The sequence below is a fragment of the Rhynchophorus ferrugineus genome, unplaced genomic scaffold (assembly GCF_030347505.1).
Source record: "Rhynchophorus ferrugineus isolate W39M unplaced genomic scaffold, kcgeb_rfMv2 rfM2, whole genome shotgun sequence".
Taxonomy (NCBI): domain Eukaryota; kingdom Metazoa; phylum Arthropoda; class Insecta; order Coleoptera; family Curculionidae; genus Rhynchophorus; species Rhynchophorus ferrugineus.
The window spans coordinates 51,497,677-51,514,640 of NW_027472581.1; positions in this window are offsets into that span (position 1 = coordinate 51,497,677).

Genomic DNA, 16,964 nt, shown 5'->3' on the forward strand with positions numbered 1-16,964 from the left:
TGCACTTATACACTAAACACTAAAGTTCGTGTGATTTGGTTCGCTTCAATCTTCTGATTTCTTGCGTGTTGTCCTGTCCACGTTGCTGTGATTTAGCAACCTTATTTCATATCTGAGGGCGAAATCTTGGATCACTTCGTCTATCCATTTGATTCCGTGGTCATCAACCTAGGTGCAGCTCTTTGTTGGTTAAGTCGCGATAAATATTGGTAATTAATCGTAGAACTTTGTTTTGGGTGAGTTGGATTACTAGTTGGTTTGATGTTGTAGTGCAACCCCATATTTGCACCCCATAGGTGCAAATAGGCTTTATGATTGACTGATAAAAATGTATGATTGATTTTATGTCAAGTTGAAAGTATCTTCCGACTAACCAGTACAGTTACTGGACTTTTGAATCTAATCTGCTCTGCTTTTTGGCTAACATAATGAGTTCATTTTAACCTACCGTCGAGATATATTCCGATATATTTAACTGATTCTGCTTGGGGCATTTGTCAAGTGTTGTAATTAAGATTTTATCATCTCCCTGCAATGCAAAATTAGCATAAACAGATTTGAAGCTATATTTTCTAGTCTCTAGTCCATTTATTGACCACTACTTGTACTTTTTCAATAGCTTTAGACAGATATACATATTTTGCCATTATAACTGTGTAGTCGGCAAACGACCAAGACACTACCCTGTGGAACTCCAGCCGAAATAGGTTTAAGTATTGTAATTTTCTCATTTTGCAGATTAATCCCAAATGCTATATCCGGTCAAAAACTTGTGAAACATCCAGGAATATTGCAGGGCAGTATTTCTTTTCTTCGATTGCCTTTTCAACAACCTTTGGTGGATTGTCGAATTGTGATTCCGAAATCCAAACTGGAAATCTGAAATTTCTATAAATGGTTTAATACGTTTTAATAGCGGTTTCTCAAATAATTTTGACATTGAAGGTAGTAACGAAACAGGCTTGTAACATCCAACTTGTTATGCCGGTTTGTCAGGTGTTTTAAGCATAATTATTTGCAATCTTAAGACATTCCGGGATATGGTTCAGTCTCAAAAAGGTATTGAATATATATTGTATAACATGGTTATTGTTCTTCGTAGCAGCTGTTTTAATAACCCAGATGAAATATCATTTCCAGGAGTCTTTTTAGGATTGAGGTTATTTTGAATTTCTATGGCAACTTCTATTGGAGAAATCAGATTTACAGCTACGTCGGGCTGATAAACAGGATTTATATCTATTGTAGATTTTATATCTTTCGGTTGGAATACGTTAGCTAAATCTTCTGCGAATAATTCAGTTTTTCCATCGTTGCGTCGAACCCATTCATTTTTATTATTTTTAATAGGCGGTACTCTAATAATTGGTCTTTTAAATCTCTGAGTTGCTTTTCATAGCGAGTAATCTTTGTCTGCTTCCGGGATTAATTCACTTATATATTTTTCGAAGCAACTTTGTCTATATTCTATAATCTTTTGATTTGTCTGATTACTAATTCTATTAAATATTGATTTGTCTTCAGCATTTCTGGTTCTGTGCCGTACTCCTCTGGCTTTCGTCTTTCTTTAATCAATTCTCTAATTTCAAGGGGATAATTTACCTCATATTTTGAATACTCTCTTGAATTCGGGTAGATTTTTTGCAGCACACCGAATTTGTTCAATTATATTTCGGGTTTGCTACTCAAGATCGTCTATAGTTTTGAGTCTTAAGTTTAAACTGATTTGTTCCTGCATTATAAGTCTAAACGTGTCCCAGTTGGTAAATTTGTTAGTAAGCTTCTTTGTTTCTTTTTCAGAATAGCCGCGTCTAAGGTTAACAATACTGGAATATGATCAGATGATAGTTCGTACAAGTTATGGATTTGTATTTGATTTGATGAGATGCCTTTCAAAATATAAGGTCTGGTACTTTGTTAGTGTCGGTGGGTCCGTAAGTGGGTTCGCGCCTTGAATGGTTACAATTAGTAATATTTATTGCTGCGAGTAATTCGTTTCCTTTTCCAGGTGTTATTAATCGTGAACCCCAGGCTGTGTGTTTAACATTAAAATCCCCACTAATAATAAACCTTGGGCCCAATTTTAAGAATAAATCTCATATTGTTTATTTCAGCCCTGTTTTATATTTTGTATTTATTCTTTTTTTTCTCGTTTTGTTGGAAATGCTGTATATTTTCTTTTATTATTAGAGCTGTTCCGCCTCGAGTACATTCACTGGGTTGTAGGGTCCAGTATCATAACCCGTATTTTAATATATTTTTTTTAGAATGATGAGTCCGATATGAGAGCTATATCTATGTTATTTGTTCTCAGAAATAGTTCCAGTTCCCGGACTCGCTGATTTCGCCCATTCCATGTTATAATTGTTGGGAACGAATTACTCATTTTTGTGTTTCTCTAACTTGTTTGGGGATTTCTCTAATTTTTCTACTATTCTTGCTAACTGACTGAAATTTTGTCGCATTTCAGTCTGAAATTCACTGAGCAATTTCACAGTTTCTTACAGTTTCCTGCATTTTTACTTTAATTTGTTTATAATTTTTTTGTTGCAAACATTTTTTTCCGTTGAAATTGCTGTTTCTTCTAGATTTTTATTTTCAATGGCAGATTACTTTACAGAATTTTGAGCTTTGTCGAGTTGTTTTAATCGTTGTTCAGTTGTCATTTTATTTTCTTCACTACACACTCTTTATAGTTGACAGGGTGTTCTTTTTCGTCGCATAATGCACATGTTGCTACACTATTGCGTTGCTTTCTGCTTGTTGACGTTTACCAGCATACTTCACACATCTAGGTTTCCTACATAGAAAAAGTTTCCTACTGCAGAAATTTTTAGTATGCCCAAGCTGTTTGGGCAGTTTGGGAATTGGGGGATATTGTAATTTTCTTCGGGGTTCTACTTCTATTTTGCAATCTATTAGGTATTTTAAGTCATAGATCTTTTTGTTGTTATAATTTTGTACTAAATTAACGTAAAATAGCGGGAAGTCCTTAATCAGTTTTTGCCAATTTTGCCAAATGAATTTATTGTTTTTTTTAATATAGGCGTAACTGTCAAGATTTCATGTCCGTGAGTCTCTAGTTCGCATTTAATATAATTCTGACTTGTTGACGGTAGTCCCCTAATAACTATTTTGTACCACTTATCACTTTTTAATTAATATGCGTGGAACTTTAGTTTACTGAATAGATTATCCGTCGTCTCTTTATTTTGTTTCATTTGAATCAGTTTCGTTATATATATAATCGACTTCGTTTGTACAAGTAAACTTAATGCCATTATTTGGCAGAGCTTCGAACTGTACTCGGTTAGTGGCTACTCCTTTTATTTATGTTCTAAATAGATTCAAATTACCAATGTTGCTTATATTAAGGGGGATCTTAGGATATTATTATATATAGTTATATCTTCTTGGTTCTTTTTTTATTTTCTGTGTGATATTTTCTTGATGTTTCTCTATCTCGGTCTAGTTCGTACTCGTCGGTGAAATACCCTTCTTTTAATTTTCTTGGTGTCTCCTCGATATTTTATGACGCCTTGCATATACAATCATATAGCAGCAAGTCCATTACTTAGTTTTAACAATTTTCGGTTTATTTTTGTTTGAAATTTGTAGGTATTTTTCAAGTATTTTTGTTTTAATTGTCCTTTTTTATAAGGGCGAACTTGAAATGTCTTTTGTTTCGCGGCACGTATTCAGTTCACTTTGGGTTGACCGTATTGTCGCAACACGTACCTTAGAATTCTTTGATACCGTTAACTAAAAGTTGACCGTAATAAAATATAGATGTATTTTTTTGTTATATTTCTAGAGAGTTGTTATCGAGAGGGGAAAAACGCGTCTTCGCTCTACGAAGGTTGAGATCGAACAAAAACCTATAATTGACTTATCTTTAAATCATTTTTGGGTTTTTATTTAGAGTGAATATCCTAAAGTAGTAAAAAATAGAAGAAGTTATGATGGGCGCTTAGGTAGCGCGATTGTAAATAAATATTTGAATGAATATACTTAATCCAGTTAATTTGGGATATTTAATATTATCAGCCTATTTTTAAAAGACAGCCTACTGCATATATATATATATATATATATATATATATATATATATATATATATATATATATACACATATATATAATATATATAATGAAGTCTGTTGTGTCCGAGCAGCTACCCAAAACGGCCTAAGTAATGTAAAAAACTATAATGTTGAAATAAATTATATTTGATAACATTTTCGTTCAATTATTTTATTTAGATTAGAATTTTCTTGTATGTCAAAGGCAAACTGAACTAAAACTCACAGTTGATGCTGCAACATTGCAATGTTTCGACGTCACAAATATCCATGACGCGTTACTAAAAAAACTTTAAATAGACTATATTATTATGGAACTTTTAGAACGTTGGTAAGAAGTTATTTTTTCGAACGGAGATTAGTTCATTTGTAAGTTTATATATGTTAATTTTACTGTAGATAGAATTGCATAAAAATTAAAAATTTGGTATATTTTTGTATATGGATAATTTGTTCTGAGTATATAAAGATTTAATATTCAGTCGGTTATGTGTCCAACATCCATAACACAAGTCCAGGTGTAATTGATTTCGGTTTAGATTAAGTTTTTTAAACTGTAGGCCAGTGTTATGACGACCTTACCTATTCGTTTTTTTATCAGCTATAACTTTTGACATTTTCTCCCGTGGTCTCATCCGCTCACTTTACTTTCTAATGTCGAAAAAATCTAGCTTGGACTTTATCCTTTTCAACACGGAATATTTCCTGATTAACGCCGATATTTTCCATTATTGCCTTGTGTTTTGTTTTGCAAATTTATGTAATAAATATACGTATATAATATTTGGATTTAGAATATTTGTTTTAGGTATTGTAGTAGGTTAGTTGATTTAAACTAAACTATTTAATATTTTTTACTAAATGTATTTCTCAACGTTAACGAGACAGGACAATATCCTGTTTTAACAATATCTCACTCAATTCATGAATTATTAACGGACAAGAATTAAAGGAAATCTAAATCACTTGTTATACAGAAGACAAAGGTTTAGCACTATAGATTCAGTATTAATTCTGTTAAATGCACTCATTAACATTTTTATTTAATACGATATATTATAAAATAGGTAATACCTAAAAGATAGTATAATATATGACTGTAATGTGATTGACATCAAAGGATTACAAAGAAGATTTACTTTTATAAATGTTATAGGATACAAGGCATTTTATTTTTTGAAATTATATTTTAGTCTCTTTTTTTACTCACAAGCGTTGATCTGGACAGGACCTACGCTTATAATTACTGAAGACGTCCGATTACAGAGATACTGATAACAAACATAATGGAAACGTGACTATCTCAGCTGTAGAAGGATCATTCTGTCACATTAATTATGCGGCTACTAAGTCGCCAAGACTCATTTTAATCGCCTGTTTAATCTGTTTATGTGTATATATGTTATATCGCGCGATTGATATAGTGCTGGTTGTTCAGTATAAAAACGGCCCGTTTATTTCAAACACGGAAGATGTGATAAGTGAGGTTTTTAGACGTAAGGATTTTGTTCACATTAGAATAGGAATGCGCCGGCAGTATCGTTTTTGCTATCGGTCCAATAGGTTGCAATTTATTTTCGTAAAATAACATACTTTCGAACTAAAGTAAAATTACATACTAGATGAAAGACGTATATTTCCCATGGACTCCATAAACTCTAATTGATAAAAAATCTCTAAAACAGTCTTGATTAAGATTCGTTAAACGAATATAATGAATTACAAACTCATCCAAAATAGATTTCCTTAAGAAAATAAATAAGTAGCCTAAGTAAAAATTAAATTTTCTATGGATGATGCTGTAACAAATATTTTTTAATTATCTAAACTTATCATAATTAACTATTACCTTTTACACATTAACTATGATATCTTTCGAACAGCTGGAGCGACTACACAAATTAATATTTTCTATTGATGATGCTGTAACTGTAACACATAATGACACCTCGATAAGGAAATCTTATATACCTTTAGTACAAACTATATCTTAAGTTATTATAATTTTATAATTGAGGAATACATATTGATGTTTTTATTCGCGCTCGTCTTGCTTGTGAATTAATCCAAGTATAAATGAAATATAGTAATAAATTAATTTATAATTAAGGTTGAATTAAGCATATCTTAAGCAATAAAGGTGTTATCAAAAAACCATTATCATTTCTTAACAAGAGAAGATTAAAAAAGATTAAATACAAGCTTTGATAGAATTGAAAAAAAGGCGCTGAAATAAACATAAGAGCAATATACTGTCCAGATATAAAATAACACAACAATACAGAAATTTATTTTTAAAACTAGGCCCAAAGTTTGTTATTGAAGAAGACTTTAATGTTAAATACACAGCTTAGGGTTCACTACTAATGACATCTCGAACAGGAAGATTACTCACAGTAATTAATATTATTAAGGCGTAATTATCATTTAGGGTGCAAACCCACTTACTGGCCTACTGACATTAATAAAGTATCAGGCCTACTGGATTTTTACATTTTGAAATACATCACTCACCAAATCAAATAAAAATCGATATATTGTACGAACTATCATCCGATCACACTCCAGCATTATTAACACTAGACGCGACAGTCTTACTAACAATTTACACACATTACATTATTAAAAACAAAGAGCTCATCATGTTGATATACATATTCAATGTCTGTTTAAGATTGAAACATATTACGGGATGTTTAGGTTGCTCGAATAATTATGCTCAAAAAACCTGACAAATTGACAGAACATGAACAGGAACATTTTACAGGTCCCTGCTCTTATGCTAAAACGTATAAAATTATTTATAGAAATACCAATTAGAAATGTTGACTGCAGAAATCAGATCTCTTCGAAAGAAAATATAGAGTCTCACATGTTCCTTGCATTCTCAGCACTTAAACCTATTTAAGCTGGAGTTCCCCAGTCTTTTTCTGTATCTGCTGTACGCTACTGATATTCAAACAATAAAAGAAATGGTATTTGGAAAATTTGCCGACGACACAGTTATCATGGCAAAAGATATATCTCTGCCTAAGTCTGCTGACTGGCTGACTGGAAAATATAGCTTAATAGCTCCAAATCTATCCGTGTTAATTTTGCGTTGCGGACAAATAACAAAAACCTAATTATATCACTTGAGGGATTCCTCAAACGGAATCAGCTATATAAATACCTCATTTTAGACAGAAAACAGGGCAGATTAGACCCAAAGTCAATCACCTGTACAGGGTAGTCATAAGATACTCTCACATTGACTTAAAATCAAAGGGATTGGTTTATCAGTCAATTATAAAACCAATTGAAACCTATGGGGGCTAATGTGGGGTTGCACTAAAACATAAAACCAACTAGTAATCCAACGCAGCCAAAACAAAGTTCTACGATTAATTACCAAGGTTTATCGCTAAGTAATTAACGAAGAGTTACACAATGACCTCGAAATTAAATGGATATACCAAGCAATCCAAAACATGAATTAAGGTTGTCAAATCACTGCAACTTGGAAGCAATAAAGCTACTGGACAACACGCAGGAAATGAGAAGTTTGAAGCGAACCAAACACACGAACTTGTATAGTGTATACTTCTTAATTTTGGATTAAGTAGTTTAGTTTTATTTTAACTTGGGAAAATACATATATACATGGAGGAAATACATGGTTTTAATCCCGTGCTCGCTTTGTTTATCTATTAATGCAAGTTCAACAGAATAGTAGTAATAAATTGATTTGTAAATCAAGATTGTACCAAGTGTATCTAATGTAAGATGTAATTAATAAAAAAAATATGTCTTGATAAGAAGTAGATTGACTTTCTGTAAAAAATATACATGTAATAAGTATATAATAGATAGATAATTGTATATGTACCTTGTAAAAACAATGTTGGGTAAGCGTTTGCCCTAAAATCTGTTTCTAAAGGAACGGTAATTCTGAATTTCTCACTAAAATGATGTTTTCTTTCTGTACCAGCTTTATATCCAGATACACAACATGTTTTACTATCAGGATGCATTATAATTAATTTTTATACCGATTAGTAATTTAGTAACAATGTATTACAGAAAATATACAAAACGTAAAATGAAGATATCCTTTTATTTTGTGGCATTTAAAATGTCTCGAAATACTTGTAAGAAAGCCACTTGGAACAAAAAGCTTAAAAATAATTGCGTTAATTACGTAATTTAAGCGTCCCAATCAAATGCATTATCCCTCTAGTCATTTATATTTGAGTGGATTATACAAAACATTTTGATACACAGTTTAAAATTATATCGTGTTTTATCTAATTAGGTTTTTATTTAATTTAACTCTGACAGGTTTGTGTTTTATTTCAAAATGTTTACTATTGTATTATGTAAATTGGTAAATTTAAATAAATGTAGTTATCACTTTCTCCATGGATCTTTTGTATAAAACTATACAAAAACATCTAGCGACACTGAGAAAAATCCGTTCTATTAGCAATAAGAAAATAATAAAGATGGATTCCCCAGCGAATGTAGATGTGTGTGAAAAATAAATGGTTTCGAAACTAAGTAGATTGGCTCACTTTTATGAAACCGACGATAATCTAGCAAAGCGGTAACAAATCAACAGCCTAGCTTGAGTTGTCGTAACTCACTGATTGTAAGTAGAGATCTCATTAAAGGAGAAATATTTCGACCCAGCTATTATGAGTATTAAGTCAATATACTTCTATATTTTCAATAATTACTTTTTTACCCAGCATATTTGATGATAATAAACGTCAGACATATCTAACAATCTGAGTTGAATGAATACATGTTAATATGGATATTTTTTATTGTTATTAACAGGTTAATTGAAAGGTCCCCGACCTACCACAGTAAAACAAATTTTGTTGACAAAATTAGATTTTTTATTCAACATAATTCTCTTCAAGGGTGATACACTGATTACAGCGACCCTCCAACTTTTCGATAGCATTTTTGTAGTACGATTTGTCCTTTGCTTCAAAATAGACCTCAGTTTCGTAGATCACCTCTTCATTTGACGAAAATTTCTTCCCAGCGAGCATTCTTTTGATATCTGAGAACAGGAAATAGCCGCTGTTGGCCAGATCTGGAGAATACGGTGGATGAGGGAGCAATTCGAAGCCCAATTCATGGATTTTTGACACGGTGCATTTTCTTGGTGAAGCAGCAATTTCTTTTTCTTCAAAGCGGCCGTTTTTTGACGATTACGTCCTTCAAATGGTCCAGTAACGCTATGTAATAGTCGCTGTTGATAGTCCTTCCTTTTTCAAGGTAGCCACGGAAAATTATTCCATACGCATCCCAAAATAGAGACGGCATAACCTTACCAGCCGACTGTTGAGTTTTCCCACGCTTTGGAGCGGGTTCATCGTGTGCAGTCCACTTGGATGACTGTCGATTGGACTTCGGAGTGAAATGGTGGAGCCATGTTTTATTTATCGTCACATATCGACGCAAGAACTCGGATTTATTACGCTTGATCATCTTCAAACACTGCTCCGAATCATCAACTCGTCGTTGTTTTTGGTCAAAAGTGAGCTCGCGTGGCATCCATTTTGCACAGAGCTTTCTCATACCCAAATATTCGTGAATGATATGATGTACACGTTCAGTTGATATCTATAGAGTGTCTGATATTTCATTCAATTAGTTTCAATTTACGATCATTGAAAATCATTTTTTCGATGTAGAACAACCTTCTCTGGGCATCCACTGCGTTCACCGTCTTCGATGCTCATTTCACCACGTCTCATACCTAAATATTAGTGAATGATATGATGTACACGTTCAGTTGATATCTTTAAAGTGTCTGCTATTTCATTCAGTTTCAATTTACGGTCATTCAAAATCATTTTGTGGATTTTTTAAATGTTTTCATCGGTAACAAAATCTTTTGGGAGTCCACTGAGTTCACTGTCTTCGGTGCTCATTTCATCACGTCTAAACTTAGCATACCAATCCTTGATGGTTGATTTTTCTGGGGCAGTGTTCGGAAACTCGGCATCAAGTCAAGTTTTTGCTTCAACTATTTGTTTTCCCTTCAAAAAACAATATTTTATCAACACGCAAAATTCCTTTTTATCCATTGTTTCCACAATAACAAAAGTTTCTTTACTCAAAATGCTATAATTCACAAACTAATGATCTGAAAGCTGTCAAATTTATACACGCATCTTTTGAGGCTGAGGGCTATTTAAAAAATATATGGATTTAATTCTAGTAGCGCCATCTATGTGTGAGGCCGGGGACTTTTCAATTGCCCTGTTAAATCAAGTAAATATTTTAAAATAATTTTCTTTAAGGGGTATATATAATATATACATGCATACTGACATATGTTAATCAAAATATTTTCCTTATTGTCTATGAATTTTCCCATATTTCTCATAACATGGTTATACTTGACCAATCACCTATTAATTTTCGCATTTCTTCTACTCCGATGTGAACAAGCTGTAATCAGAATGTTCGGTGAGTGCGTTGGGTGCTGAGTGTATCCTTTAAAACTCTTGCAATGTGACCGAGCGTTGTCAAGAAAAAATAGTATGACTTTGCTTATTACCCACTATTGCTAGTCTTTTTCCATCAAGACGTCGCTCAAATCATGTCGGTAGGCATTTGCAGGAACTTGGTATTAAAAGCTCATAATACGCTACATATTTCTGATCTCAACATATGCTCTCAAAATATATTTGGATCGTTCTCCTGGACTAATCCCAGGCTTTGGATTTGTCGTAGAAGATCTACTTTTATTTAATCTGGCAAGTAATGTAACCGCGGTGTTGGAAATAACATTTTAGTTAATTACAACTATATTTCCCTCCTTTTAGATCTTTTAAATCGCAAGTAGAGATTTTGAAATTGTTAATTTGTCAACTGCTAGGCTGTCTGAATGTTATTTGAGCACTTGAGTTGGATTTTCGTCCAATAAGGCTTGCAATTCATAGTAATTTCCAAAGTTTATAATTTTTTTCTTGTGTTTAAAAAAATTTTAAAACCTTGTCGTCCGATTAAGTGGTCCTTAATTGTAAGACTCAACTACTGGTCTAGCTGTTGTATCGTGGTAAGTAGATTTGATGAAGCGGGTGTATTCTCGTTCCGTTCTAACTCATTCCTCATCCGAAATATTCGTGAGATGATAGATGAGAACGATTTAATTGACTCTCGTAACACTCTTCTTCAGACGTATCTGCCACACAAAAAAATTACTAGTCAGTGAAGTAAAACGAACAATAAGGAATTAAATTAATGCTCCCGGATTTGATTTAATAACTGGAGGAAGCTTACAAGAACTTTCAGAAAAGTGCTTCTAGTTAACATTTATTTTTAATGCCATGTTACGTCTAATTTATTTCCCTAGCACTTGGAAACTGGATCAAATCATTTTGTTTCTCAAACTAGGGAATAAATGAGAAGACGTCGTATTCTATCATCCTATAAGTCCATTTCCTGTAATATCCAAGTCTTTCAGGTAACTATACATCAAGAGACTCAAAATAATCACCTACAAAATAAGAAGAAAGAAATTTTATTCCAGATCAATAGAGTGAATGTCCAAATAGATTGGCCAAATATATAATAAAAATTTAAATGATAAAACATATTGCCCGGCTGCATTTCTCGATATATCTCAAGCTTTTGATAACATGTGGCACGCTGGACTTCAAGTTAAATTGGAAAATCTCTTGCCTCACTCGCACTTCCAGCTACCAAAGTCATATTTGACAGATATCGAATGTGATCCAAAATGCCAGTGTACAGTACAGTGAAAGAGTGTCAGTGCATCCGAATGTACTCGCCAAATAAACAAATGTGCGCAATGTCAGTGTCAAAAGTTAGTGTCTAAAACGTTTCTGTTAAACGCATTTTTAGTATAACATAGGATAGTAATTAAATTAATTACTAATTTATAAGTTTGTATATATGCCTTCCTGATACAATCTTCTACGTATCATTTATTATGAATTGCTAAGAGAATAACAATTATTAAAGTTCTTAATAATTAATAAAAAATTTTAATAATTTTTTCACTGAGGAAGATCCTTGTTATCTTCGAATGTGCATACAATCTGTGAAAACACTGGCTGATAGTTGGTTGGTAACTGTCCATTGAAGTCATATAGGTTGATAGATCTATAATCCATTCAACAATATGGTAAACCACGTCATTTCAATTTTTGACATAAATACATCGAAATATTGCAGCTATAATATTGAATTTTATTTCTAAGAATTCTAAATAAAATAATGGAATACATTTTCTATTAATTTATTTTAACATTATAGTATATATAATGCATTTATTATAGGAAGGACTTACACTATTGTTTATTACAGCTTATATAGTTTGTAATTTAAAGTTGTTTTATCATATTTACGTTGAACTCTTTTCCACACCACATTTTGGGTTTTTTTTTGTATAGATTATTTGGTGTAATGGAGTTCATCCAGATTAAAGGTGTTATTGTAGACAATGCTTCTTTCCAGATATCCAAACAGTTATTGCTTGTATAGCCTTCCCGACCTCCATGTTCATTGTAGTAATTCTTTGTCATATCTCATATCAATTTGAATGAATTGTTGCCATATTATTCAGTCATCTGATCTACGGTGTACAATTTACATTATACAGTACAGTACAATTTGAAATACTCTTTGACATGGTACCTTCAAAACTTAATTTATGTTTTGCAAGCCATTCCGTAATTACAGCCTTTGTCGATCCACTTCGAATCTAATTTTTTTTCCACCAATGTGCTATAGTTCGTCCAAGTTCTTCAACAGCTAGATTTCAAACCAGAGCAAAAACATGCTATGGTTCATATCTCCATGGTAGTCGCATTTGGACTTAACTAGGACAGAGGAAAGTACCAACACTGCTTCGGGAATAAAGTCATTCTATATGTGATTAATTTAAAAAAAATATAACTAACAAAACCTAATCAAATGTTATTCTAACGTTAATTAAGTCGTCTAAGTTGGACGATTCAGCCAACAAGTAACGAGTAAAGATACAGCAAAACAGGGAAACTTTGAATAGTTGAGTATAATTAGTAAAATTGTACAAAGTTTCTGTTCAGTAAGTCTTACAATTTATTGTCTTCTTTTTTTAATCTCCTCTTAATTTACTTATATTTTAATGGCAATCTAATGGCAAACAATAAAATTTCTGCTGAAATCTCCAAATCAAAGGCAGGCCTTCGGTATGAGTAACATGGCTTAGCGGTGATATTAAAGTTATGAATTTGAAGTTAATGATCCATAATACTTTTAGTTTTTACAATTAGCCCCACTCTTGGTCAAAAGAAAGATACTGAAATCGTTGTCTTAGTCTTACCACCTTCAAGCTAAAAATTGATCTTGCTCCATCTAATCGAGACAAGTTTGTAAAAATATAATATTAGTTTCAACTCGTAGCTTACACTAGTACTAGTTACCAAAAAGAGACAAAGTACTGACTGATGCGACAGAATATGTAACTGAATAAGTTTACAAAATTTGATTTGTGTCGGTACTGGTCGCCTCTGTTGCCAGGTTTTGCAATTTATTTTATTTGAAATTTATTCAAAACATTAGTTATAATAATTATAAATTACAAACCAGCAGACGATGTAATGAAGTGATGTGACAACGTTGCGATGTGTCACGTCATAAATATTGATATTGATTCTATCTATGACAGAAAAGGAAACTGATTTCTGGTCTTATGATCGTATGAAATAAGAACTTTGTTTTTGCCATTACTATATGTATTGTTTATCAAAACGGCGCATTAATGGTTGTATAACATATAACATCTCGACGAATCCTGGTTCTATATTTATGAACAGTAAACAAAATATCAACGTACGATAGAGTCTTTCAAGACGAGCCTAAGCCGACTAATGTGATTAGTGCTCGAACCAAATGATTGCTTGTTTCTTCGAAATAACTGGAAATGTGGAAACCGAGGCGTTAAGGCGCAACATATAACGCTGTCTACGTTTGCATTTGTTTACCAGAGGTTCTTCATGAAATAGATAAAAAGAAGCGACAACGAAGGATTATCATAACACTGCAAGCTTTCGCACAATGGCTGCATTAAATGTGTCTTTGCATTCTGCTGCATTAAAGGGTCCAAATATGTATTATTTCGTGCTACTAATAATAGTAATGAATTAGAGGTCTAGATATAATAGTTTTGGTTTATTTGGAATAGATTTAAATATTGTTCTGTACTGCCTTTCAATAAATCAAATAGTCTTTTAAATTCCATAAAATATAATAGTCTTTTAAAGAAAAATGAAAGGTTTTTGTGTTTTAAAATCTATCATATTTCATAATTTATGTACTGCATGTTATGGATAGTTTATGGTGTCCACTAAAAATGAATCCAACACACTATTTGTTATTTATATAAAATTTAAAATATCAAATTGCATTATCTCTTATAGTTTCCGAGATATGGACTATCGAAATTTTACAATTTTGGCTCTGCTTCTAACTTGGACCAAAATTTTAATGGTTCTTAATCACATTCCAACTAATATTCGGCATGCTATTACTTTGTCGACTGCCAAATTGCATTATCTCTTATATATTCCGAGATATGGACTATCGAAATTTTACAATTTGGGCTCTGCTTCTAACTTAGGCCAAAATTGTAAAATGGTCTTATGAATTACCGATTTCGTTCTTAATCACATTCCAAGTAATATTCGGCATGCTAATTACGTTGTCGACTGTCAAATTGCATTATCCCTTATAGTTTCCGAGATATGGAGTATCGAAAGTTTACAATTTCGCCTCTGCTTCTAACTTGGGCCAAAATTGTAAAATGGTCTTATGAATTACCGATATCGTTCCAATTCACATTCCAAGTAATATTCGGCATGCTAATTACGTTGTAGATTACCAAACTGCATTATCTCTTATAGTTTCCGAGTTATGGACTATCGAAATTTTATAATTTTGTAAAAACTCGCCGATACGAATCGAATCGGTCCAATTGCTTCCCGCCGACATGGCGTTGCCGGAAACGACACGATACCGACATACCGGCGAGTGTGAAAGGGTTCCATTTGTTTATGTGTGATTACGGGTCCAGCGATATGGGTGTCGGGTCGGTGTCGGCAGATGTGAAAACGCCCATAGCGACCAGTATTGAATAAAGCATAGAACCGGGATGTATGTATGATGATGACCTAAATGTATGATGTCAAAATGTTGCAATATTTTTACAAAATTTTAATGTAAATAAAATTATGAAACAAAAATTTTATAAAATATAATTTGTATTAAGATTATAGTAGATCTAAGGCATATATTATCGAAGGATTTGTATAAAATTGTATTTAATCACTGCTGCTCTCACTGTTCTTCTTAATGCATTTGCTATCTGTAAAACAGATAGTGGCTCTTTTTTTTCTGGCCTAAAACCAGGCGGCGGAATGCATGACGCATACTTGGTCGCGGAGACTTGCCCTGGAGTGACAAGTTGGACCGGGTTATGTGAGACTGCCTCTAGGCTTACCAATACACTAAACCGAAACCGCCTCAGAGTTGACCCCTGTGGATCGCTACTGTACTGCATTCAATTTGGGGATATGGCACCCGCTGATCGGGTAGCCGTTATTGGGCATGAGGGCCCGGCGATTCTATTGATTCGCGAACCTGAGTTAACACACAACTGGATACTGTTGTATGGGGGCAAAAGTTATGACTGTAGCGACGGATGAGGCCGTTTCAGCCTGTAAAAGGGGGAGGAGCTTAGCGGTGACGGGGTGCTAAGCTCCCAGCATGTCGAGCGGCTCGCGAACAAGCGCGTTTTCAGAAGAACTTGATCTGAGTTGTTTGTAGAATGATGGAGATATGAAGTGTTTGATTTCTGCAGTGTCAGTTTCCCTATGAATTTGAATTATTTCTGCCAAACCACGGAGCGTTTAGTATTCTCCCGAGGAGCTTATTTTGGAAAACTTGAAGCCATTTGACCTGGTTGGGTGTAACAAACTTGAAATAGATATTAGATCCGTAGAGGAGTATGGTCCGAATTAACATCTTGTAAAATAAGCATTTGATGGAGATGGGAAGTCTGCTAGAAGGGCGGATCAGAGAAAACAGCAGGTTTGCTATCCCCGAACCTTTTCGGATTGCTTTCTGGATTTGGGAATGCCAACCGAATCGCCGGTCAAGTGGAGACCTAGGTACCGGTCCGTCGGTAATCCGTCGTGCCAAACCTTGTCGAACGCTTTGGTTAGGCCCAGAAGAACTGCTCCAAGCATTTTACGTTGGTCAAGAGCGTGACGGATGTCTAGGGCCAGACGGGTAGCCTGATGGACGGATGAGTGGTGAGCACGAAAGCCGAATTGTTCATCAGGAATGATGTTGTTTTCCTTTGTGAAAGAGTTGAGAGCGTAGAGTATTGCCCTCTCGGCAAGCTTCGAAATGGCGTGAGAAGGCTGATAGGCTGATGAGATGATAATCAGATGGAGATTATTTTCCTCCTTTCTTGGGTATAACCGCTATATGTGCGTGTTTCCAAGACGCCGGGAAATGTTGAAGCCTCATGATGTTTGCCTGTTCTGCGTAGTTTTTTAACTGGGTGATCGATATTCCGTCGAAACCTGGAGATTTTTTGGTTTGAAGTTTGCCGATCATAGTGTACAGAGACTTTGGAGACACGAAATGGTTGAGAAAAAAGGCTGGGGTTACTGGTCTTTTGATGGAGTTGGATTCGTTGATGAGAGTGTCATTGTCTTCAGCTTTAGTGTTCTCTGCGGGTGGGAGGCATTTCATTTGAGCTTCGTAGGTCTCTGCAAGGAGTTCGACTTTTTCTTGGTCAGTGACTGCGATATTTCCTGTAACCGCTGACTTCACGGGGGGATGACATTGTGCGTCTTCCCCG